The sequence below is a fragment of the Triturus cristatus genome, chromosome 11, assembly GCF_964204655.1.
Source record: "Triturus cristatus chromosome 11, aTriCri1.1, whole genome shotgun sequence".
Lineage (NCBI taxonomy): Eukaryota > Metazoa > Chordata > Amphibia > Caudata > Salamandridae > Triturus > Triturus cristatus.
In genome coordinates this window covers 437,915,135-437,935,452 of record NC_140594.1, presented here as the reverse complement: position 1 = coordinate 437,935,452, position 20,318 = coordinate 437,915,135, and positions in this window count along the sequence as shown.

Below are 20,318 nucleotides of genomic sequence, written 5' to 3'. Positions count from 1 at the left end.
CCTCATGTGTTTTTATGGTGTTGGCCGCTCAGCGCGCTGTGCCCCTGCCAACCAGTGTCGCGGTGCAAGTGCTCCCTATGTAAATTGTATATGTTGGTTGGATTCCATGATTGGATTGTTTGATTTACTGTCAGACCCCAGTAAAGTGTGCCAGGAGCGCCAGGGCCTGTAAATGCAAACACCGCTGGTGGGCTTGCAGCACTGGTTGTGCCACCCACAGAAGCGGCCGGTAAAATATGTCTAAGGTCTGCCATCGCAGAACCTGCGTGCAGTCTGGTACTGACATGCTGACTGACAAGTGCCCACACTTGCCGGTCCCTAAAACCTTCCCTTAGCTGCATGTTAGTCACCCCTCTGGTAGGCCCACGGGCAGGGTGCGTTGTAAGCATAAGGTAGGACAAGCCTAGATGCGTGGCATGTCCTAGTAGTGAATTACCGCCATCTTGTTGTTCACTACTGCAAGGCTACCCTGTTCTCATAGGCCAGTATGGGCGGCTTGGATTGTTACACCCTATGATCCTAACCGACCCAGGGAACATGGTAGAAGATCGAGTTTAGTATGCCTGAACTCGGAATAATAAGGTACATCTTTTTCCAAGTTTTATTTTAATATTCCGCGTTTGCAAATGCCGCTTTTAGAAAGCTGGCCTTTGCTTGCCTAAACATTTCAGCCCGCCTCTGCGTGATGTGTATCTGATGTCTGGCTGGTATGTGGGACAGGGCTGGGGAACCCAGATGGGCAGGGCTAGGTAGCCTGGTGGTGAATAGGACGATCAACAGGTAGATGGGGGGGAGGAGTACTCCTAGGCTCTGAATAGGACAGTGCTCTGCCACCTCAATGCCGGCTCCGCCCCCTGTGGAGCGTCTGATGACTCTGCCCTGCACTCTGAAAGAAGAAGCCTGCATCACGTAAACAAAGTGCTCAGAAACCGGACTGGACTAGGCAAGGGCCCCCCTGGCCTGGGAGAACAAACGATTTGCTGTATAAATGTAGGAGCCCTGCTCCTAAGAAACTAGATCTGCTTTTGACCAAGAAGAATCTCTGCCTGAGGAGGAGGCACCGGGAAAGCTGTAGGAGGAAGACTGTCCCTGTCATGGGGGATTGGCCTGCAGTGGTGACCTTGCTGCCAAATGGGAGAAGAGAAACTGTTGCTGAAAACTTTGCTTTATTTTTACTTTCAAGACTTGTGCTTTTCCAAAACGATCTCCAAGGGCTTGGAACTGAGCTTGCGCCCTGAACGGAGCCCCAGGACCATTGGGCTCTACCTGATCTTCACTCGCCTGCCGCTGGACTGTGGTGTCCTGTCCCTCGCCGGAGCTGTGACCCTCGTGCCCCAGTCCCTCCCTGAGCCGTGACCAGGACTGCTTAGCCGCCCCCGCCTTGGGAAGAGCCTCGCTCGATCGGAGACGCTCCCCCTACGCTGTGCTGGGCTGCCCCTGTCACCTCGCTCGCTGGAAGCTCGCTGTGCACCTTCACCCTCCCGCCAGAATCGGCGTTTGTGAGCATCTCCAAGCCTCGGACGGCCCGGACGTAATCTGCGTGCCCGGCTGCCCCGCTTTGTTCACCCGCCACCTGCAACACCCCGCTCTTGTCGTGAGCCTGAAGATCAGACCTCCATCGTGAAGTGTGGGAGCCCCGGATGCCGCCTCTCCCTTCTGTCGAAGAGCCGCTGAAATCCCGCACCCGCCTTCGCGTCAAGAAACAAGGTACTGTACTTACGAACTCGATCGCGAGCTCGCATCGGATCCAGGGTCCGCAATGTTCTGATTTCCCTGTCATCTGCCGTGTGCTCCCGGGCGCCGCCTCAGCACGAAGTGCGCCGAGGCTCACAGTTACCTTGTGCCCGCCTAAAGAACTTTCCGTAACAAAGAGACTTTACCGTATTTCCAAGAGTTGTGGCCCCATCAGTTCAACGTTACTGGGCCTTGTATTTGAATCTGCTGGATCTACATAAAAGCTTATTTTTATATACTTCCGGATTGGTGTCCGTTTGTGGTGCATGCAAGGGGTTTACTGTATGTGTAATTGCATTTGCTTAACCGTGTACGCCTGAGACTTAGCCTAGACTGCTCGCGCCACGCACCTAGAGGGTGAGCAGGGGTTATTCTGGGGAGTCATCCTTCGCCCTGACAAGAAGTAAAGGGTCCCTGCTTGTCGTGGGTACACACCTGCATCAACCAGAGGCCCCTCATTTCTAACATTGGTGGCAGCGGTGAGGATTTACGGATTTGCATTTGTGGTTTGCGTATAGTGAACCACTGATCACCACGTAGTGAGAGCAGACCAGTAACACAGCCACAAGACTAGCAATTGTTTTTGTTTTGCCAAGAATCTCCGTTGTTAAAGCCATGCCTGGTTCACTTCCCGCCGGAAGGGCAGCTTCTATAATCTCTGGATTTGAGGACATAGATTGGGAAGAATCATACCAATGAAGAATTGAAAGGTTTTTGCTCCAAGTTCAGGATTGCCCAAACTGGATTGAAAAACAAGGCCCAACTCGTGAAGGCGCTGAGGGCCAGGTATGAGTCAAAGGCACCAGAGAATCAGGTGGAAATGGTTCCACCAGAAAGTGTCCATGAGTTTGGCAGAGGCCTGTCGCCAGAAGAGTTGGCAGACAGGGCAGCAACCCGGGCACACGAGGTGGAGATGGCAAAACGTCATGGGCAGATGGTTATGGAAAAACAAAGATTAGCCATGGAAGAAAAGAAACTACAATTAGAGCATGACATGAAGCTGAGGGAGCTGGAGCTGAAAGCAAAAAGTTTGGAGCTTAATCCCTCTGGTGGCAGCACACCGCCAGTACCGGCGGAACCAAGAGTTTATATTCCCAAGGATGTAGTGAAGGAGTTCTTCAAGAATGACGACATCGGGCAGTGGTTCAGAGCCTACGAGGTAGCCATGTCTTCCCACCGGGTCCCTGAGAGAGATTGGGGAGCGGGGTTGTGGGGACGGTTCCTGAGTGAAGGGCGGGACACACTGTTAGATTTACCTGCTGATGTTCATAATTCTTACGCCCATATGAAGGAAGCATTGATGACTAGGTATGGGTTGACCCCTGAGTTATATAGACAGAGGTTCAGGGGTTGCATTAAGATTTCCAATAGTACGTATGTGGAGTATGTGACTTTCTTTTGCAGAGCGCTGGATGGTTGGGTAAAGGGTAGTAAGGTAAATGATTATCAAGGGCTTCTCGATTTAATGGCATGGGAGCACTTGTCCAGTAATTGTTTTCCTGAGCTACGCCAACACCTGATAGATAGTAGGCTGACTAACCCTAGGAAGCTTGCTGAGGAGTCGGACCGCTGGGTCAGTACCAGGGTCCACAAGGGTCCCGTGGGAGATTCCGCCAAAGGTGGGCAGGGTCCCCAGCAGAAGAGTGGGGGGGACAGGGGTAAACAGAAGCAGTTCCCAAAAGGGCCCCAAAGTAGTCCCCAAGGGAACCAAGGGAAGGGTTCTCAGCCTCCCCCACCCCAGAAACCGACCGGGGCCCCGACAGGTCCTCCTGTTCAGAAGGGGCCCGTAAGATGTTACAGGTGTAACAATTTGGGGCATTTTGCCTCTGATGTAAAGTGTCCATTGTTTGGTAAACGAGCACCCACTGGTGCTCCACCCCGGCAGGTGACTAGTGTAGCCTTGGGGGAGGAGAGGGATGTCCAAGGTGGGTGGGGTCCCGCAGAGATGTCCCTGGTCTCGCTAGGAGACCGTGAAGTGGTCCCTCCAACCCAGCTGCCTGAGAACACTAAGAAGTAAAGGCAGTGGGTGACCATAAATGGCCATAGAGTGGAAGCTCCCAGAGATACAGGAGCCAGTGTGACAGCTGTCAGGTGTCACCTGGTGTCTCAGGAGCAGGTGGTCCCCAATGCATTCTATCCCGTTGTTGCGGCTGACAACACAGAGAGGCACTGCAAGGTGGCTCAGGTTCCCTTTGAGTGGGGGGGGGTCTCTGGTACTCTTCAGGTAGCTGTGAGGCCCGCCATGCCTGTAGGCTGTTTGTTAGGGAACGATTTGGAGAGCTCACCTTGGGCTTAGGTGGAGCGGAGTGCTCACCTGGAGATGTTGGGTATGCCGGATTGGGCGTGTGTCACCACACGGTCCATGGCAGCCAGTAAAGGTACTCAAGAGGTCCTGGAGCCTGAGAGGGAGGCCCAGGAACCGGCCTCAGAGAGAAGGAGCAGGGGGCGTGGGAAGCCGGCCCCTGAAGTTCCCACAGTCCAGGAGGAAGCAGACCTCGAGGGGGATGCCCTGGGGCCTACAGGGGAGCAGATAGCTGAACTGGGAGACCTGCCGGAGCTGACCCATTGGCAGCAGGAAGGAGGTCCCACCAGGGAGGACTTTTGTAAGGCGCAGAAGGAGTGCCCTTCTCTCGTGGGTATGCGGCAGCAGAATGCAGACCAGGCCGCAGGTGATCAGTCCGGATCACATTTCGTTTACTGGGAGAACGACCTCCTATATACAGAGCCTAAGGTTGCTGAGCCTGGGTCAGCCCGTGCGCTGGTGGTACCCCAGGACTTCAGAACCTTCCTACTGGGGCTGGCTCACGATGTGCCATTGGCAGGGCATTTGGGGCAGGACAAGACCTTTGAAAGGCTTGTCACCCACTTTTATTGGCCTCAAATGCGCAGGAGTTCAGATACTCACTGCAGGACATGCCAGACTTGCCAGGCAAGTGGAAAGAGTGGAAGGAAGCAGAAGGCTCCACTCCAGCCATTCCCTGTGGTCGGTACCCCATTCCAGCGAGTGGGGATTGACATTGTAGGGCCACTGGACCCCAGGACAGCGATGGGCAATAGGTTCATCCTGGTCCTGGTGGACCATGCCACCCGGTACCCGGAAGCCATTCCTCTGAGGACAGTGACGGCCCCCGTGGTGGGACGTGCACTGATGGGAATTTTCTCCCGAGTGGGATTCCCTCTAGAGGTGGTGTCTGACCGAGGTACCAATTTCATGTCCAAGTACATGAAATCCCTTTGGCAAGAGTGTGGTGTAACCTACAAGTTCACCACACCTTACCACCCCCAAGGAAACGGGTTGGTTGAGGGATTCAACCGAACCCTCAAAGGCATGATAATGGGCCTAGAAGGACCCATGAGGCGTAAGTGGGACGTCCTCTTACCATGCCTTCTCTTCGCTTACCGTGAGGTGCCACAGAAGTCTCTGGGGTTCAGTCCCTTTGAGCTTCTGTATGGTCACCAAGTCAGAGGACCCCTAAGTCTGGTCAAGGAAGGCTGGGAGCAATCTCCCAGGAAACCTCCCCAGAATGTATATAGCTACATGCTGGCCTTCCGGAATCAGACTAGGCGATTCAGGCAACTTGCTGAGGCAAATCTGGAAGCCAGCCAGGAGGAGATGAAGCGGTGGTACGACCAGAATGCCACTCTGGTAGAGCTTCAGCCTGGACAGAAGGTATGGGTCTTGGCCCCCGTGGAGCCGTGTGCGCTCCAGGATAAGTGGACCGGTCCCTTTGAGGTGGTGGAGCGCAAGAGTCCTGTTACCTACTTGGTGGACCTGAAGTCTCCTAGGAACCCCTTAAGGGTCCTACATGTCAACCGCCTCAAGCCCCACTTGGAGAGGTCCCAAGTGGGCATGCTCTTGGCAACAGATGCTGGGATGGAAGAGGAGACAGAACATCTTCCTGACCTCCTGTCAGCCAAGGAGCACGATGGGTCAGTGGATGGTGTCATCCTCTCGTCCACCCTGACCCCTGAGCAACAGAATGATTGTCGCCAGTTGCTGGGACAATTTTCTGATCTGTTTTCCCTGGTCCCTGGTGTCACTGATTGGTGCGTCCATGATGTGGACACTGGGGATAGAACACCTGTGCGGCACAAGGCCTACAGGGTGACTGACAGGGTGAGGACATGCATCAAGGAGGAGGTCTCCAAGATGTTTGCACTCGGGGTAATTGAGTCTTCCAGCAGTCCTTGGGCCAGCCCAGTGGTCTTGGTCCCAAAGGCTGCAGCGCCGGGAGCCACACCCGAACTCCGGTTCTGTGTGGACTACAGAGGACTCAATTCAGTAACTAGGACTGACGCACACCCCATCCCCAGAGCTGATGAGCTAATCGATCGGCTAGGGGCTGCCAACTACCTCAGCACGTTTGATTTAACGTCTGGGTATTGGCAGATCGCCTTGACCGAGGGGGCCAAAGAGAGGTCAGCATATTCCACCCCAGATGGGCACTACCAGTTCCGGGTTATGCCATTTGGGATGAAGAATGCCCCTGCCACCTTCCAGAGATTGGTCAACCAGGTGTTGGCTGGGCTGGATTCGTTCAGTGCAGCCTACCTGGATGACATCGCGGTGTTCAGCTCCACTTGGGAAGAACACCTGCGACACCGCTGGAAAGTGTTGATGGCGCTGCGCAAGGCAGGCCTCACGATCAAGGCGAGTAAGTGCCAGATCGGGCAGGGTTCCGTGGTGTACTTGGGACACCAAGTTGGGAGTGGCCAGGTGGCACCCCTTCAGCCCAAGATAGAAACCATCCTGAATTGGGAGGCGCCCAAAACCCAGACAGAGGTGAGAGCCTTCCTAGGTCTCACCGGGTACTACAGGAGGTTTGTCAAGGGGTATGGCAACATGGTTGCCCCCTTGACAGCGCTGACTTCGAAGAAGCAGCCCAGGAAAGTGATTTGGACTGACACCTGTCAGAAAGCTTTTGAGGCCTTGAAAACTGCTATGTGCACGGCGCCCGTGCTCTTGGCTCCCAACTTCTCCAAAGAGTTTATCGATCAGACAGACGCTTCAGAGCATGGTGTGGGGGCTGTTCTTTCACAGATTAATGAGGAGGGCCTAGATCAACCCGTAGCCTTGCTTAGCAGGAGGTTACTTCCACGGAAACAGAGGTGGAGTGCTATTGAGCGTGAGGCATTTGCTGTGGTCTGGGCGCTGAAGAAGCTAAGACCCTACCTGTTTGGGTCTCACTTCCGGGTTCAGACGGACCACAGGCCCCTCAGATGGTTGATGCATATGAGGGGTGAGAATCCAAAGCTGTTGAGGTGGTCCATTTCCCTACAGGGTATGGATTTCACGGTGGAACATCGCCCTGGTACAGATCACGCCAATGCTGACGGTCTGTCCAGATTTTTCCGCCTTAGTGATGAGGAACTCCCTGGGGTAGGGTAGTTCTCCCCACTTTTCAGCTGGAGGGGACACGTGTTAGACCTGGCACCTTGGCGTGAGTCTCCCTTCCTCTTTTTGTCGCTGTGCCTCATGTGTTTTTATGGTGTTGGCCGCTCAGCGCGCTGTGCCCCTGCCAACCAGTGTCGCGGTGCAAGTGCTCCCTATGTAAATTGTATATGTTGGTTGGATTCCATGATTGGATTGTTTGATTTACTGTCAGACCCCAGTAAAGTGCGCCAGGAGCACCAGGGCATGTAAATGCAAACACCGCTGGTGGGCTTGCAGCACTGGTTGTGCCACCCACAGAAGCGGCCGGTAAAATATGTCTAAGGTCTGCCATCGCAGAACCTGCGTGCAGTCTGGTACTGACATGCTGACTGACAAGTGCCCACACTTGCCAGTCCCTAAAACCTTCCCTTAGCTGCATGTTAGTCACCCCTCTGGTAGGCCCACGGGCAGGGTGCGTTGTAAGCATAAGGTAGGACAAGCCTAGATGCGTGGCATGTCCTAGTAGTGAATTACCGCCATCTTGTTGTTCACTACTGCAAGGCTACCCTGTTCTCATAGGCCAGTATGGGCGGCTTGGATTGTTACACCCTATGATCCTAACCGACCCAGGAAACATGGTAGAAGATCGAGTTTAGTATGCCTGAACTCGGAATAATAAGGTACATCTTTTTCCAAGGTTTATTTTAATATTCCGCGTTTGCAAATGCCGCTTTTAGAAAGCTGGCCTTTGCTTGCCTAAACATTTCAGCCTGCCTCTGCGTGATGTGTATCTGATGTCTGGCTGGTATGAGTGACAGGGCTGGGGGAACCCAGATGGGCAGGGCTAGGTAGCCTGGTGGTGCATAGGACGATCAACAGGTAGATGGGGGGGAGGAGTACTCCAAGGCTCTGAATAGGACAGTGCTCTGCCACCTCAATGCCGGCTCCGCCCCCTGTGGAGCGTCTGATGACTCTGCCCTGCACTCTGAAAGTAGAAGCCTGCATCACGTAAACAAAGTGCTCAGAAACCGGACTGGACTAGGCAAGGGCCCCCCTGGCCTGGGAGAACAAAAGATTTGCTGTATAAATGTAGGAGCCCTGCTCCTAAGAAACTAGATCCGCTTTTGACCAAGAAGAATCTCTGCCTGAGGAGGAGGCACCGGGAAAGCTGTAGGTGGAAGACTGTCCCTGTCCTGGGGGATTGGCCTGCAGTGGTGACCTTGCTGCCAAAGGGGAGAAGAGAAACTGTTGCTGAAAACTTTGCTTTATTTTTACTTTCAAGACTTGTGCTTTTCCAAAACGATCTCCAAGGGCTTGGAACTGAGCTTGCCCCCTGAACGGAGCCCCAGGACCATTGGGCTCTACCTGATCTTCACTCGCCTGCCGCTGGACTGTGGTGTCCTGTCCCTCGCCGGAGCTGTGACCCTCGTGCCCCAGTCCCTCCCTGAGCCGTGACCAGAACTGCTTAGCCGCCCCCGCCTTGGGAAGAGCCTCGCTCGATCGGAGCCGCTCCCCCTACGCTGTGCTGGGCTGCCCCTGTCACCTCGCTCGCTGGAGGCTCGCTGTGCACCTTCACCCTCCCGCCGGAATCGGCGTTTGTGAACATCTCCAAGCCTCGGACGGCCCGGACGTAATCTGCGTGCCCGGCTGCCCCGCTTTGTTCAACCGCCACCTGCAACACCCCGCTCTTGTCGTGAGCCTGAAGATCAGACCCCCATCGTGAAGTGTGGGAGCCCCGGACGCCGCCTCGCCCTTCTGTCGAAGAGCCGCTGAAATCCCGCACCCGCCTTCGCGTCAAGAAACAAGGTACTGTACTTACGAACTCGACCGCGAGCTCGCATCGGATCCAGGGTCCGCAACGTTCTGATTTCCCTGTCATCTGCCGTGTGCTCCCGGGCGCCGCCTCAGCACGAAGTGCGCCGAGGCCCACAGTTACCTTGTGCCCGCCTAAAGAACTTTCCGTAACAAAGAGACTTTACCGTATTTCCAAGAGTTGTGGCCCCATCAGTTCAACGTTACTGGGCCTTGTATTTGAATCTGCTGAATCTACATAAAAGCTTATTTTTATATACTTCCGGATTTCTGTCCGTTTGTGGTGCATGCAAGGGGTTTACTGTATGTGTAATTGCATTTGCTTAATCGTGTACGCCTGAGACTTAGCCTAGACTGCTCGCGCCACGCACCTAGAGGGTGAGCAGGGGTTATTCTGGGGAGTCATCCTTCGCCCTGACAAGAAGTAAAGGGTCCCTGCTTGTCGTGGGTACACACCTGCATCAACCAGAGGCCCCTCATTTCTAACAGTTTCCCTAGGTGGCCGCCGAGCACCGAGCCAAAAAACCAAGTGAACCCCCGTTGCAAAACCAGGTCGTTTTGAGATAGGCAATTTTCATGCCGCCTCACTACGTTGTGGGCCCTTGCCTGTCGCGGGTACTTGGGCCTTGTTAGACCTGGCACCTTGGCGTGAGTCTCCCTTCCACTTTTTGTCGCTGTGCCTCATGTGTTTTGCTGGTGTTAGCTGCTCAGAGCACTGTGCCACTGCCAACCAGTGCCACAGTGCAAGTGCTCCCTATTTTAAATGTATATGTTGGTTGGATTCTATGATTGGCTTATTTTGTTTACTGTCAGACCCCAGTAAAGTGCACCAGGAGTGCCCAGGGCTTGTAAATACAAATGCTGCTGGTGGGCTTGCAGCACTGGTTGTGCCACCCACACAAGCAGCCTGGTCAAATGTATCTAAGGTCTGCCATTGCAGAACCTGCGTGCAGTCTGGTACTGTCATGCTGACTGGGCAAGTGCACCCACTTCCCAGTCCCTAAACCTTCCCTTAACTTCATATTAGTCACCCCTTTGGTAGGCCCAAGGGCAGGGTGCATTGTAAGCATAAGGTAGGGCAAGCCCAGATGTGTGGGGCATCTCCTAATAGTGAATTACAGCCATTTTCGTGTTTCACTATTGTAAGGCTACCTGTTCTCCATAGGCCAGAATGGGCTGTTAGAATTGTTACATTCTATGATCCTAACAGACCCAGGGAACATGGTAGAAATTAGAGTTTAGTATGCCTGAACTCAGAATAATAAAATACATCTTTTAGTAAAGTTTATTTTAATATTCTGTGTTTGCAAATACCACTTTTAGAAAGTTGGTATTTGCTTGCCTGACCATTTCAGCCCGCCTCTGCTATGATGTGTATCTGCCTGTCTGGTTGTATGAGTGACAGGGCTGGGGAAACCCAGAGGGGCAGGGCTAGGTAGCATGGTGGTGAATAGGAAGATTGGCAGTCAGATGGGTGGGAGGAGTAACCTGGGCTCTGAATAGGGTTGTGCTCTGCTACCACAATGCTGGCTCCACCTCCTGCGGAGCGGCTGATGTCTCTGCCCTGCACCCTGAATAGAAAGGCAGAGTCATGTCAACAGAGTGCTCAAGAACTGGTTTGGACTGGGCAAAGGCCCCTCTACCCCAGAGGAACAAAGGAATTAGGGGTATAAGTATTGGGACCCTGCTCCCAAGAAATTAGATCCTGCTGAAACAAGAAGAACCTCTGCCAGAGGAGAAGGAACTGGGAAAAATGTAGGAGGAGTACTGTCCCTGACCTGGGGGATTGGCCTGCAGTGGTTGCCTTACTGCTGAAGGAGAGGAGAAAGACTACTAAAGACTTTGCTTCAACTTGTGCTTTGAAAAGATCTCCAAGGGCTTGAACTGAGCTTGCCCCCTGAACGAAGTCCCAGGACCAGTGGACTTCACCCCCAGCTCCCCAGAGTCTTTTGGAAGTGCCTGCTGCTGTTGTTGGGCCTTCTGAGGGACTGCGTGTCGCAAGGAGCTGGAAGCGCGATGCAAGGAAGAGAAGCGTGCCGCCGTCGGAGCCGCTGTTGTCGCATCTCGCAAAGGGTGTCGCCGCTGCAACATCGCATCGAGCGGAAGCGCCTCGCATGATTCCGGAAGTGTCTCGCAACGCCGAAGAAGCGTGTCGCCATCGCAGCCATCGTAGCTGTCGCATTGCACCGCATCGAGAGAAGAGTCTCGCATCGAGGAGGAAGCGTGTCGCCATCGCAACCATCGTAGTTGTCGCATTGCACCGCATCCCGAAAAGCGCCTCGTATCCACGGAGAAGCGTGCCGCCGTCGGAGCCGCTGTCGTCGCATCTCACAGAAGGGGTGTCGCCGCTGCAGCATCGCATCGAGCGGAAGCGTCTGGCAACGTTGGAGAAAAGTGCCGCTGCCAAGGCCGCTGTCGTCGCATCTCGCCAAAGGTGACACCGCTGTAGCTGACGCATCGAGTCGAGCCTTCTCGCAACATCGGAGAAGCGTGACGCATCTGGAAGATCCCGTCTTTATTTCTTTTGTACCAAGAACTTCAACGCATCTGCATCGCTGCAACACTTTCTTTGCCCTGCGTGTCGCATCTAAGGTACATTGACTTAAAGTGTCGCATTTAAGAACTTAAGAGAAACTAAGCAATCTTCTACCAACTAAGCAACTGTATTGTGTTTTTTTAATCGTTTAATGGTCTTGTGATAATCCTATATAAAGAATCCTTATTTTTAATATAAATACCTGTGTGGTGTCCATTTGTAGTGTTGTCACTTGGTTATTGTATATGTTCACAAATGCTTAACCTATAACGCTCTGAGATAAGCATTGTCGGCTCGCGCCAAGTTACCTAGAGGGTGAGAAGGGGTTGTTCTAGTAGTGTAACCCCTTTCCCTGACTAGAGGAAAGGTTCCCTGCTTGTCACAAGTACCTACCTGTGCCAACCAGAGAACCCGGATTCTAACAGGCCTCCAACACGAGTGAGGCACCGTTTTTTACCGGGAGACCCGGGGGAATGCTGGGTGGTAGGAAATTTGTGTCAGCCCAGTGATGCCACAACTTTCCCAAACAAAAATGTGTGAAAAAGGTGATTTTTTCAGCTAACTTTGAGGTTTGCAGGTCATTCTGGGTAAGGAAACGTTGGGGGATCCACGCAAGCCATAACTCCCTGGAATCCCCTGGGTGTATAGTTTTCAGAAATGTGTGGGTTTGGTAGGTTTCCCTAGGTGGCCGCCGAGCACTGGGCCAAAAACCCAGGTGACCCCCTTGCAAAACCAGGTCGTTTTGAGGTAGGCAATTTTGATGTCACCTCACTATGTTGTGGGCCCTTGCCTGTTGCGGGTACTTGGGCCTCCCACACGAGTGAGGCACTGTTTTTAGCGGGAGACTCGGGGGAACGCTGGGTGGTAGGAAATTTGTGTCAGCCCGGTGAGGCCACAAATTTCCCACACAAAAATGTGTGAAAAAGTTGATTTTTTCAGCGAAATTTGAGGTTTGCAGGACATTCTGGGTAAGGAAACGTTGGGGGATCCACGCAAGCCATAACTCCCTGGAATCCCCTGGGTGTATAGTTTTCAGAAATGTGTGGGTTTGGTAGGTTTCCCAAGGTAACCGCCGAGCACCGGGCCAAAAATCCAAGTGACTCCCCCTTACAAAACCAGGTCGTTTTGAGTTAGGCAATTTTCATATCTCCTCACTACGTTGTGGGCCCTTGCCTGTCGCGGGTACTTGGGCCTCCCACACGAGTGAGGCACCGTTTTTATCGGGACACCCGGGAGAACGCTGGGTGGTAGGAAATTTGTGTCAACCCAGTGATGCCACAACTTTCCCACACAAAAAATATGTGAAAAAGGTGATTTTTTCAACTAACTTTGAGGTTTGCAGGGCATTCTGGGTAAGGAAATATGGGGGATCCACGCAAGCCATACCTCCATGGAATCCCCTGGGTGTCTAGTTTTCAGAAATGTGTGGGTTTGGTAGGTTTCCCTAGGTGGCCGCCGAGCACCGGGCCAAAAACCCAGGTGAACCCATTGCAAAACCAGGTCGTTTTGAGGTAGGCAATTTTGATGTCGCCTCAATACGTTTTGGGCCCTTGCCTGTCGCGGGTACTTGGGCCTCCCACTCGAGTGAGGCACTGTTTTTATCGGGAGACCAGGGGGAACACTGGGTAGTAGGAAATTTGTGTCAGCCCGGTGATGCCACAACTTTCTCGCACAAAAATGTGTGAAAAATGTGATTTTTTCAGCTAAATTTGAGGTTTGCAGGGCATTCTGGGTAAGGAAACGTTGGGGGATCCACGCAAGCCATACCTCCCTGGAATACCCCGGGTGTCTAGTATTCAGAAATGTGTGGGTTTGGTAGGTTTCCCTAGGTGACCGCCGAGCACTGGGACAAAAAATCAAGTGACCCCCCTTGCAAAACCAGGTCGTTTTGAGATAGGCAATTTTCATATCGCCTCACTACGTTGTGGGCCCTTGCCTGTCGCGGGTACGTGGGCCTCCCACACGAGTGAGGCACCGTTTTTATCGGGAGACCCGGGGGAACGCTGGGTGGTAGGAAATTTGTGTCAGCCCAGTGATGCCACAACTTTCCCAAACAAAAATGTGTGAAAAAGGTGATTTTTTTCAGCTAAATTTGAGGTTTGCAGGACATTCTGGGTAAGGAAACGTTGGGGCATCCAGGCAAGCCATACCTCACTGGAATACCCCGTGTGTCTAGTTTTCAGAAATGTGTGGGTTTGGTAGGTTTCCCTAGGTGGCCGCCGAGCACTGGACCAAAAACCCAGGTCACCCCCCCTTGCAAAATCAGGTCGTTTTGAGGTAGGCAATTTTGATGTCGCCTCACTACGTTACGGGCCCTTTCCTGTTGCGGGTACTTGGGCCTCCCACACGAGTGAGGCACTGTTTTTAGCGGGAGACCCGGGGCAATGCTGGGTGGTAGGAAATTTGTGTCAGCCCGGTGATGCCACAACTTTCCCACACAAAAATGTGAGAAAAAGGTGATTTTTTCAGCTAAATTTGAGGTTTGCAGGACATTCTGGGTAAGGAAACGTTGGTGAATCCATGCAGGCCATGCCTCCTTGGAATCCCCTGGGTGTCTAGTTTTCAGAAATGTGTGGGTTTGGTAGGTTTCCCTAGGTGGCCGCCGAGCACCGGGCCAAAAACCCAGGTGATCCGATTTGCAAAATCAGGTCGTTTTGAGGTAGGCAATTTTGATGTCGCCTCAATACGTTTTGGGCCCTTGCCTGTCGCGGGTACTTGGGCCTCCCACATGAGTAAGGTACCGTTTTTATCGGGAGACCTGGGGGAACGCTGGGTGGTAGGAAATTTGTGTCAGCCCAGTGATGCCACAACTTTCCCACACAAAAATGTGTGAAAAGGGTGATTTTTTCAGCTAAATTTGAGGTTTGCAGGACATTCTGGGTAAGGAAACGTTGGGGGATCCACGCAAGCCATACCTCCCTGGAATACCCCGGGTGTCTAGTTTTCAGAAATGTGTGGGTTTGGTAGGTTTCCCTAGGTGGCCGCCGAGCACCGAGCCAAAAAACCAAGTGAACCCCCTTGCAAAACCAGGTCGTTTTGAGATAGGCAATTTTCATGCCGCCTCACTACCTTGTGGGCCCTTGCCTGTCGCGGGTACTTGGGCCTTGTTAGACCTGGCACCTTGGCGTGAGTTTCCCTTCCACTTTTTGTCGCTGTGCCTCATGTGATTTGCTGGTGTTAGCTGCTCAGAGCACTGTGCCACTGCCAACCAGTGCCACAGTGCAAGTGCTCCCTATTTAAAATGTATATGTTGGTTGGATTCTATGATTGGCTTATTTTGTTTACTGTCAGACCCCAGTAAAGTGCACCAGGAGTGCCCAGGGCTTGTAAATACAAATGCTGCTGGTGGGCTTGCAGCACTGGTTGTGCCACCCACAAAAGCAGCCTGGTAAAATGTATCTAAGGTCTGTCATTGCAGAACCTGCGTGCAGTCTGGTACTGTCATGCTGACTGGGCAAGTGCACCCACTTCCCAGTCCCTAAACCGTCCCTTAACTTCATATTAGTCACCCCTATGGTAGGCCCAAGGGCAGGGTGCATTGTAAGCATAAGGTAGGGCAAGCCCTGATGTGTGGGGCATGTCCTAATAGTGAATTACAGCCATTTTCGTGTTTCACTATTGTAAGGCTACTTGTTCTCCATAGGCCAGAATGGGCTGTTAGAATTGTTACATTCTATGATCCTAACAGACCCAGGGAACATGGTAGAAATTAGAGTTTAGTATGCCTGAACTCAGAATAATAAAATACATCTTTTAGTAAAGTTTATTTTAATATTCTGTGTTTGCAAATACCACTTTTAGAAAGTTGGTATTTGCTTGCCTGACCATTTCAGCCCGCCTCTGCTATGATGTGTATCTGCCCGTCGGGTTGTGTGAGTGACAGGGCTGGGGAAACCCAGAGGGGCAGGGCTAGGTAGCCTGGTGGTGAATAGGAAGATTGGCAGTCAGATGGGTGGGAGGAGTACACCTGGGCTCTGAATAGGGTTGTGCTCTGCTACCACAATGCTGGCTCCACCTCCTGCGGAGCGGATGATGTCTCTGCCCTGCACCCTGAATAGAAAGGCAGAGTCATGTCAACAGAGTGCTCAAGAACTGGTTTGGACTGGGCAAAGGCCCTCCACCCCAGAGGAACAAAGGAATTAGGGGTATAAGTATTGGGACCCTGCTCCCAAGAAATTAGATCCCGCTGAAACAAGAAGAACCTCTGCCAGAGGAGAAGGAACTGGGAAAGCTGTAGGAGGAGTACTGTCCCTGACCTGGGGGATTGGCCTGCAGTGGTTGCCTTACTGCTGAAGGAGAGGAGAAAGACTACTAAAGACTTTGCTTCAACTTGTGCTTTGAAAATATCTCCAAGGGCTTGAACTGAGCTTGCCCCCTGAACGAAGTCCCAGGACCAGTGGACTTCACCCCCAGCTCCCCAGAGTCTTTTGGAAGTGCCTGCTGCTGTTGTTGGGCCTTCTGAGGGACTGCGTGTCGCAAGGAGATGGAAGCGCGACACAAGGAAGAGAAGCGTGCCGCCGTCGGAGCCTATGTTGTCGCATCTCGCAAAGGGTGTCGCCGCTGCAGCATCGCATCGAGCGGACGCGTCTCGCATCATTCCGGAAGTGTCTCGCGACGCCGAAGAAGCGTGTCGCCATCGCAGCCATCATAGCTGTCGCATTGCACCGCATCGAGAGAAGAGTCTCGCATCGAGGAGGAAGCGTGTCGCCATCGCAACCATCGTAGTTGTCGCATTGCACCGCATCCAGAAAAGCGCCTCGTATCCACGGAGAAGTGTGCCGCCGTCGGAGCCGCTGTCGTCGCATCTCGCAGAAGGGGTGTTGCCGCTGCAGCATCGCATCGAGCGGAAGCGTCTCGTAACGTCGGAGAAGAGTGCCGCTGCCAAGGCCGCTGTCGTCGCATCTCGCCAAAGGTGACACCGCTGTAGCGGACGCATCGAGTCGAGCCTTCTCGCAACATCGGAGAAGCGTAACGCATCTGGAAGATCCCGTCTTTAGTTCTTTTGCACCAAGAACTTCAACGCATCTGCATCGCTGCAACACTTTCTTTGCCCTGCGTGTCACATCTAAGGTACATTGACTTAAAGTGTCGCATTTAAGAACTTAAGAGAAACTAAGCAATCTTCTACCAACTAAGCAACCGTATTGTGTATTTTTAATCGTTTAATGGTCTTGTGATGATCCTATATAAAGAATCCTTATTTTTAATATAAATACCTGTGTGGTGTCCATTTGTAGTGTTGTCACTTGGTTACTGTATATGTTCACAAATGCTTAACCTATAACGCTCTGAGATAAGCATTGTCTGCTCGCGCCAAGCTACCTAGAGGGTGAGCAGGGGTTGTTCTAGTAGTGGAACCCCTTTCCCTGACTAAAGGAAAGGTTCCCTGCTTGTCATAAGTACCTACCTGTGCCAACCAGAGAACCCGGATTCTAACAGGCCTCCAACACGAGTGAGGCACCGTTTTTACCGGGAGAACGCTGGATGGTAGGAAATTTGTGTCAGCCCAGTGATGCCACAACTTTCCCAAACAAAAATGTGTGAAAAAGGTGATTTTTTCAGCTAACTTTGAGGTTTGCAGGGCATTCTGGGTAAGGAAACGTTGAGAAATCGACGCAAGCCATACCTCCCTGGAATCCCCTGGGTGTCTAGTTTTCAGAAATGTGTGGGTTTGGTAGGTTTCCCTAGGTGGCCGCCGAGCACCAGGCCAAAAACCCAGGTGACCCCCTTGCAAAACCAGGTCGTTTTGAGGTAGGCAATTTTGATGTCGCCTCAATACGTTTTGGGCCCTTGCCTGTCGTGGGTTCTTGGGCCTCCCACACGAGTGAGGCACCGTTTTTATCGAGAGACCCGGGGGAACACTGGGTGGTAGAAAATTTGTGTCAGCCTGGTGATGCGACAACTTTCTCACACAAAAATGTGTGAAAAATGTGATTTTTTCAGCTAAATTTGAGGTTTGCAGGGCATTCTGGGTAAGGAAACGTTGGGGGATCCACGCAAGCCATACCTCCCTGGAATACCCCGGGTGTCTAGTTTTCGGAAATGTGTGGGTTTGGTAGGTTTCCCTAGGTGACCGCCGAGCACTGGGCCAAAAAAACAAAGTGACCCCCCTTGCAAAACCAGGTCGTTTTGAGATAGGCAATTTTCATGTCGCCTCACTACGTTGTGGGCCCTTGCCTGTCGCGGGTACTTGGGCCTCCCACACGAGTGAGGCACCGGTTTATCGGGACACCCGGGAGAACTCTGGGTGGTAGGAAATTTGTGTCAACCCGGTGACGCCACAACTTTCCCAAACAAAAATGTGTGAAAAAGGTGATTTTTTTCAGCTAAATTTGAGGATTGCAGGACATTCTGCGTAAGGAAACGTTGGAGGATCAACGCAAGCCATGCATCCCTGGAATACCCTGGGTGTCTAGTTTTCAGAAATGTATGGGTTTGGTAGGTTTCCCTAGGTGGCCGCCAAGCACCGGGCCAAAAACCCAGGTGACCCCCCTTGCAAAACCAGGTCGTTTTGAGGTAGGCAGTTTTGATGTCGCCTCAATACGTTTTTGGCCCTTGCCTGTCGCGGGTACTTGGGCCTCCCACACGAGTGAGGCACCGTTTTTATCGGGAGACCCGGGGGAAAGCTGGGTGGTAGGAAAGTTGTGTCAGCCCGGTGATGCCACAACTTTCCCACACAAAAATGTGTGAAAAAGGTGATTTTTCAGCTAAATTTGAGGTTTGCAGGACATTCTGGGTAAGGAAATGTTGGGCGATTCACGCAAGCCATACCTCCCTGGAATACCCCGGGTGTCTAGTTTTCAGAAATATGTGGGTTTGGTAGGTTTCCCTAGGTGGCCGCCGAGCACTGGACCAAAAAGCCAGGTGACCGCCCTTGCAAAACCAGGTCATTTTGAGGTAGGCAATTTTCATATCGCCTCACTACGTTGTGGGCCCTTGCCTGTCGCGGGAACTTGGGCCTCCCACACGAGTGAGGCACCGGTTTATCGGGACACCCGGGAGAACTCTGGGTGGTAGGAAATTTGTGTCAACCCGGTGACGCCACAACTTTCCCACACAAAAAATGTGTGAAAAAGTTGGTTTTTTTCAGCTAACTTTGAGGTTTGCAGGGCATTCTGGGTAAGGTAACGTTGGGGGATCAACGCAAGCCATGCATCCCTGGAATACCCTGGGTGTCTAGTTTTCAGAAATGTATGGGTTTGGTAGGTTTCCCTAGGTGGCCGCCGAGCACCGGGCCAAAAACCCAGGTGACACCCCTTGCAAAACCAGGTCGTTTTGAGGTAGGCAATTTTGATGTCGCCTCAATACGTTTTGGGCCCTTGCCTGTCGTGGGTACTTGGGCCTGCCACACGAGTGAGGCACCGTTTTTATCGGGAGACCCGGGGGAAAGCTGGGTGGTAGGAAAGTTGTGTCAGCCCGGTGATGCCACAACTTTCCCACACAAAAATGTGTGAAAAAGGTGATTTTTCAGCTAAATTTGAGGTTTGCAGGACATTCTGGGTAAGGAAATGTTGGGCGATCCACGCAAGCCATACCTCCATGGAACACCCCGGGTGTCTAGTTTTCAGAAATATGTGGGTTTGGTAGGTTTCCCTAGGTGGCCGCCGAGCACTGGACCAAAAAGCCAGGTGACCCCCCTTGCAAAACCAGGTCATTTTGAGGTAGGCAATTTTCATATCGCCTCACTACGTTGTGGGCCCTTGCCTGTTGCGGGTACTTGGGCCTCCCACACGAGTGAGGCACTGTTTTTAGCGGGAGACCCGGGGGAACGCTGGGTGGTAGGAAATTTGTGTCAGCCCGGTGATGCCACAACTTTCCCACACAAAAATGTGTGAAAAAGGTGATTTTTTTCAGCTAAATTTGAGGTTTGCAGGACATTCTGGGTAAGGAAACGTTGGGGCATCCAGGCAAGCCATACCTCACTGGAATACCCCGTGTGTCTAGTTTTCAGAAATGTGTGGGTTTGGTAGGTTTCCCTAGGTGGCCGCCGAGCACTGGACCAAAAACCCAGGTCACCCCCCCTTGCAAAATCAGGTCGTTTTGAGGTAGGCAATTTTGATGTCGCCTCACTACGTTACGGGCCCTTTCCTGTTGCGGGTACTTGGGCCTCCCACACGAGTGAGGCACTGTTTTTAGCGGGAGACCCGGGGGAACGCTGGGTGGTAGGAAATTTGTGTCAGCCGGTGATGCCACAACTTTCCCACACAAAAATGTGTGAAAAAGGTGATGTTTTCAGCTAAATTTGAGGTTTGCAGGACATTCTGGGTAAGGAAATGTTGGGCGATCCACGCAAGCCATACCTCCCTGGAATACCCCGGGTGTCTAGTTTTCAGAAATATGTGGGTTTGGTAGGTTTCCCTAGGTGGCCGCCGAGCACTGGACCAAAAAGCCAGGTGACCCCCCTTGCAAAACCAGGTCATTTTGAGGTAGGCAATTTTCATATCGCCTCACTACGTTGTGAGCCCTTTCCTGTCGCGGGTACTTGGGCCTCCCACACGAGTGAGGCACCGTTTTTATCGGGAGACCCGGGGGAACGCTGGGTGGTAGGAAATTTGTGTCAGCCCAGTGATGCCACAACTTTCCCAAACAAAAATGTGTGAAAAAGGTGATTTTTTTCAGCTAAATTTGAGGATTGCAGGACATTCTGCGTAAGGAAACGTTGGAGGATCAACGCAAGCCATGCATCCCTAGAATACCCTGGGTGTCTAGTTTTCAGAAATGTATGGGTTTGGTAGGTTTCCCTAGGTGGCCGCCGAGCACCGGGCCAAAAACCCAGGTGACCCCCCTTGCAAAACCAGGTCGTTTTGAGGTAGGCAATTTTGATGTCGCCTCAATACGTTTTTGGCCCTTGCCTGTCGCGGG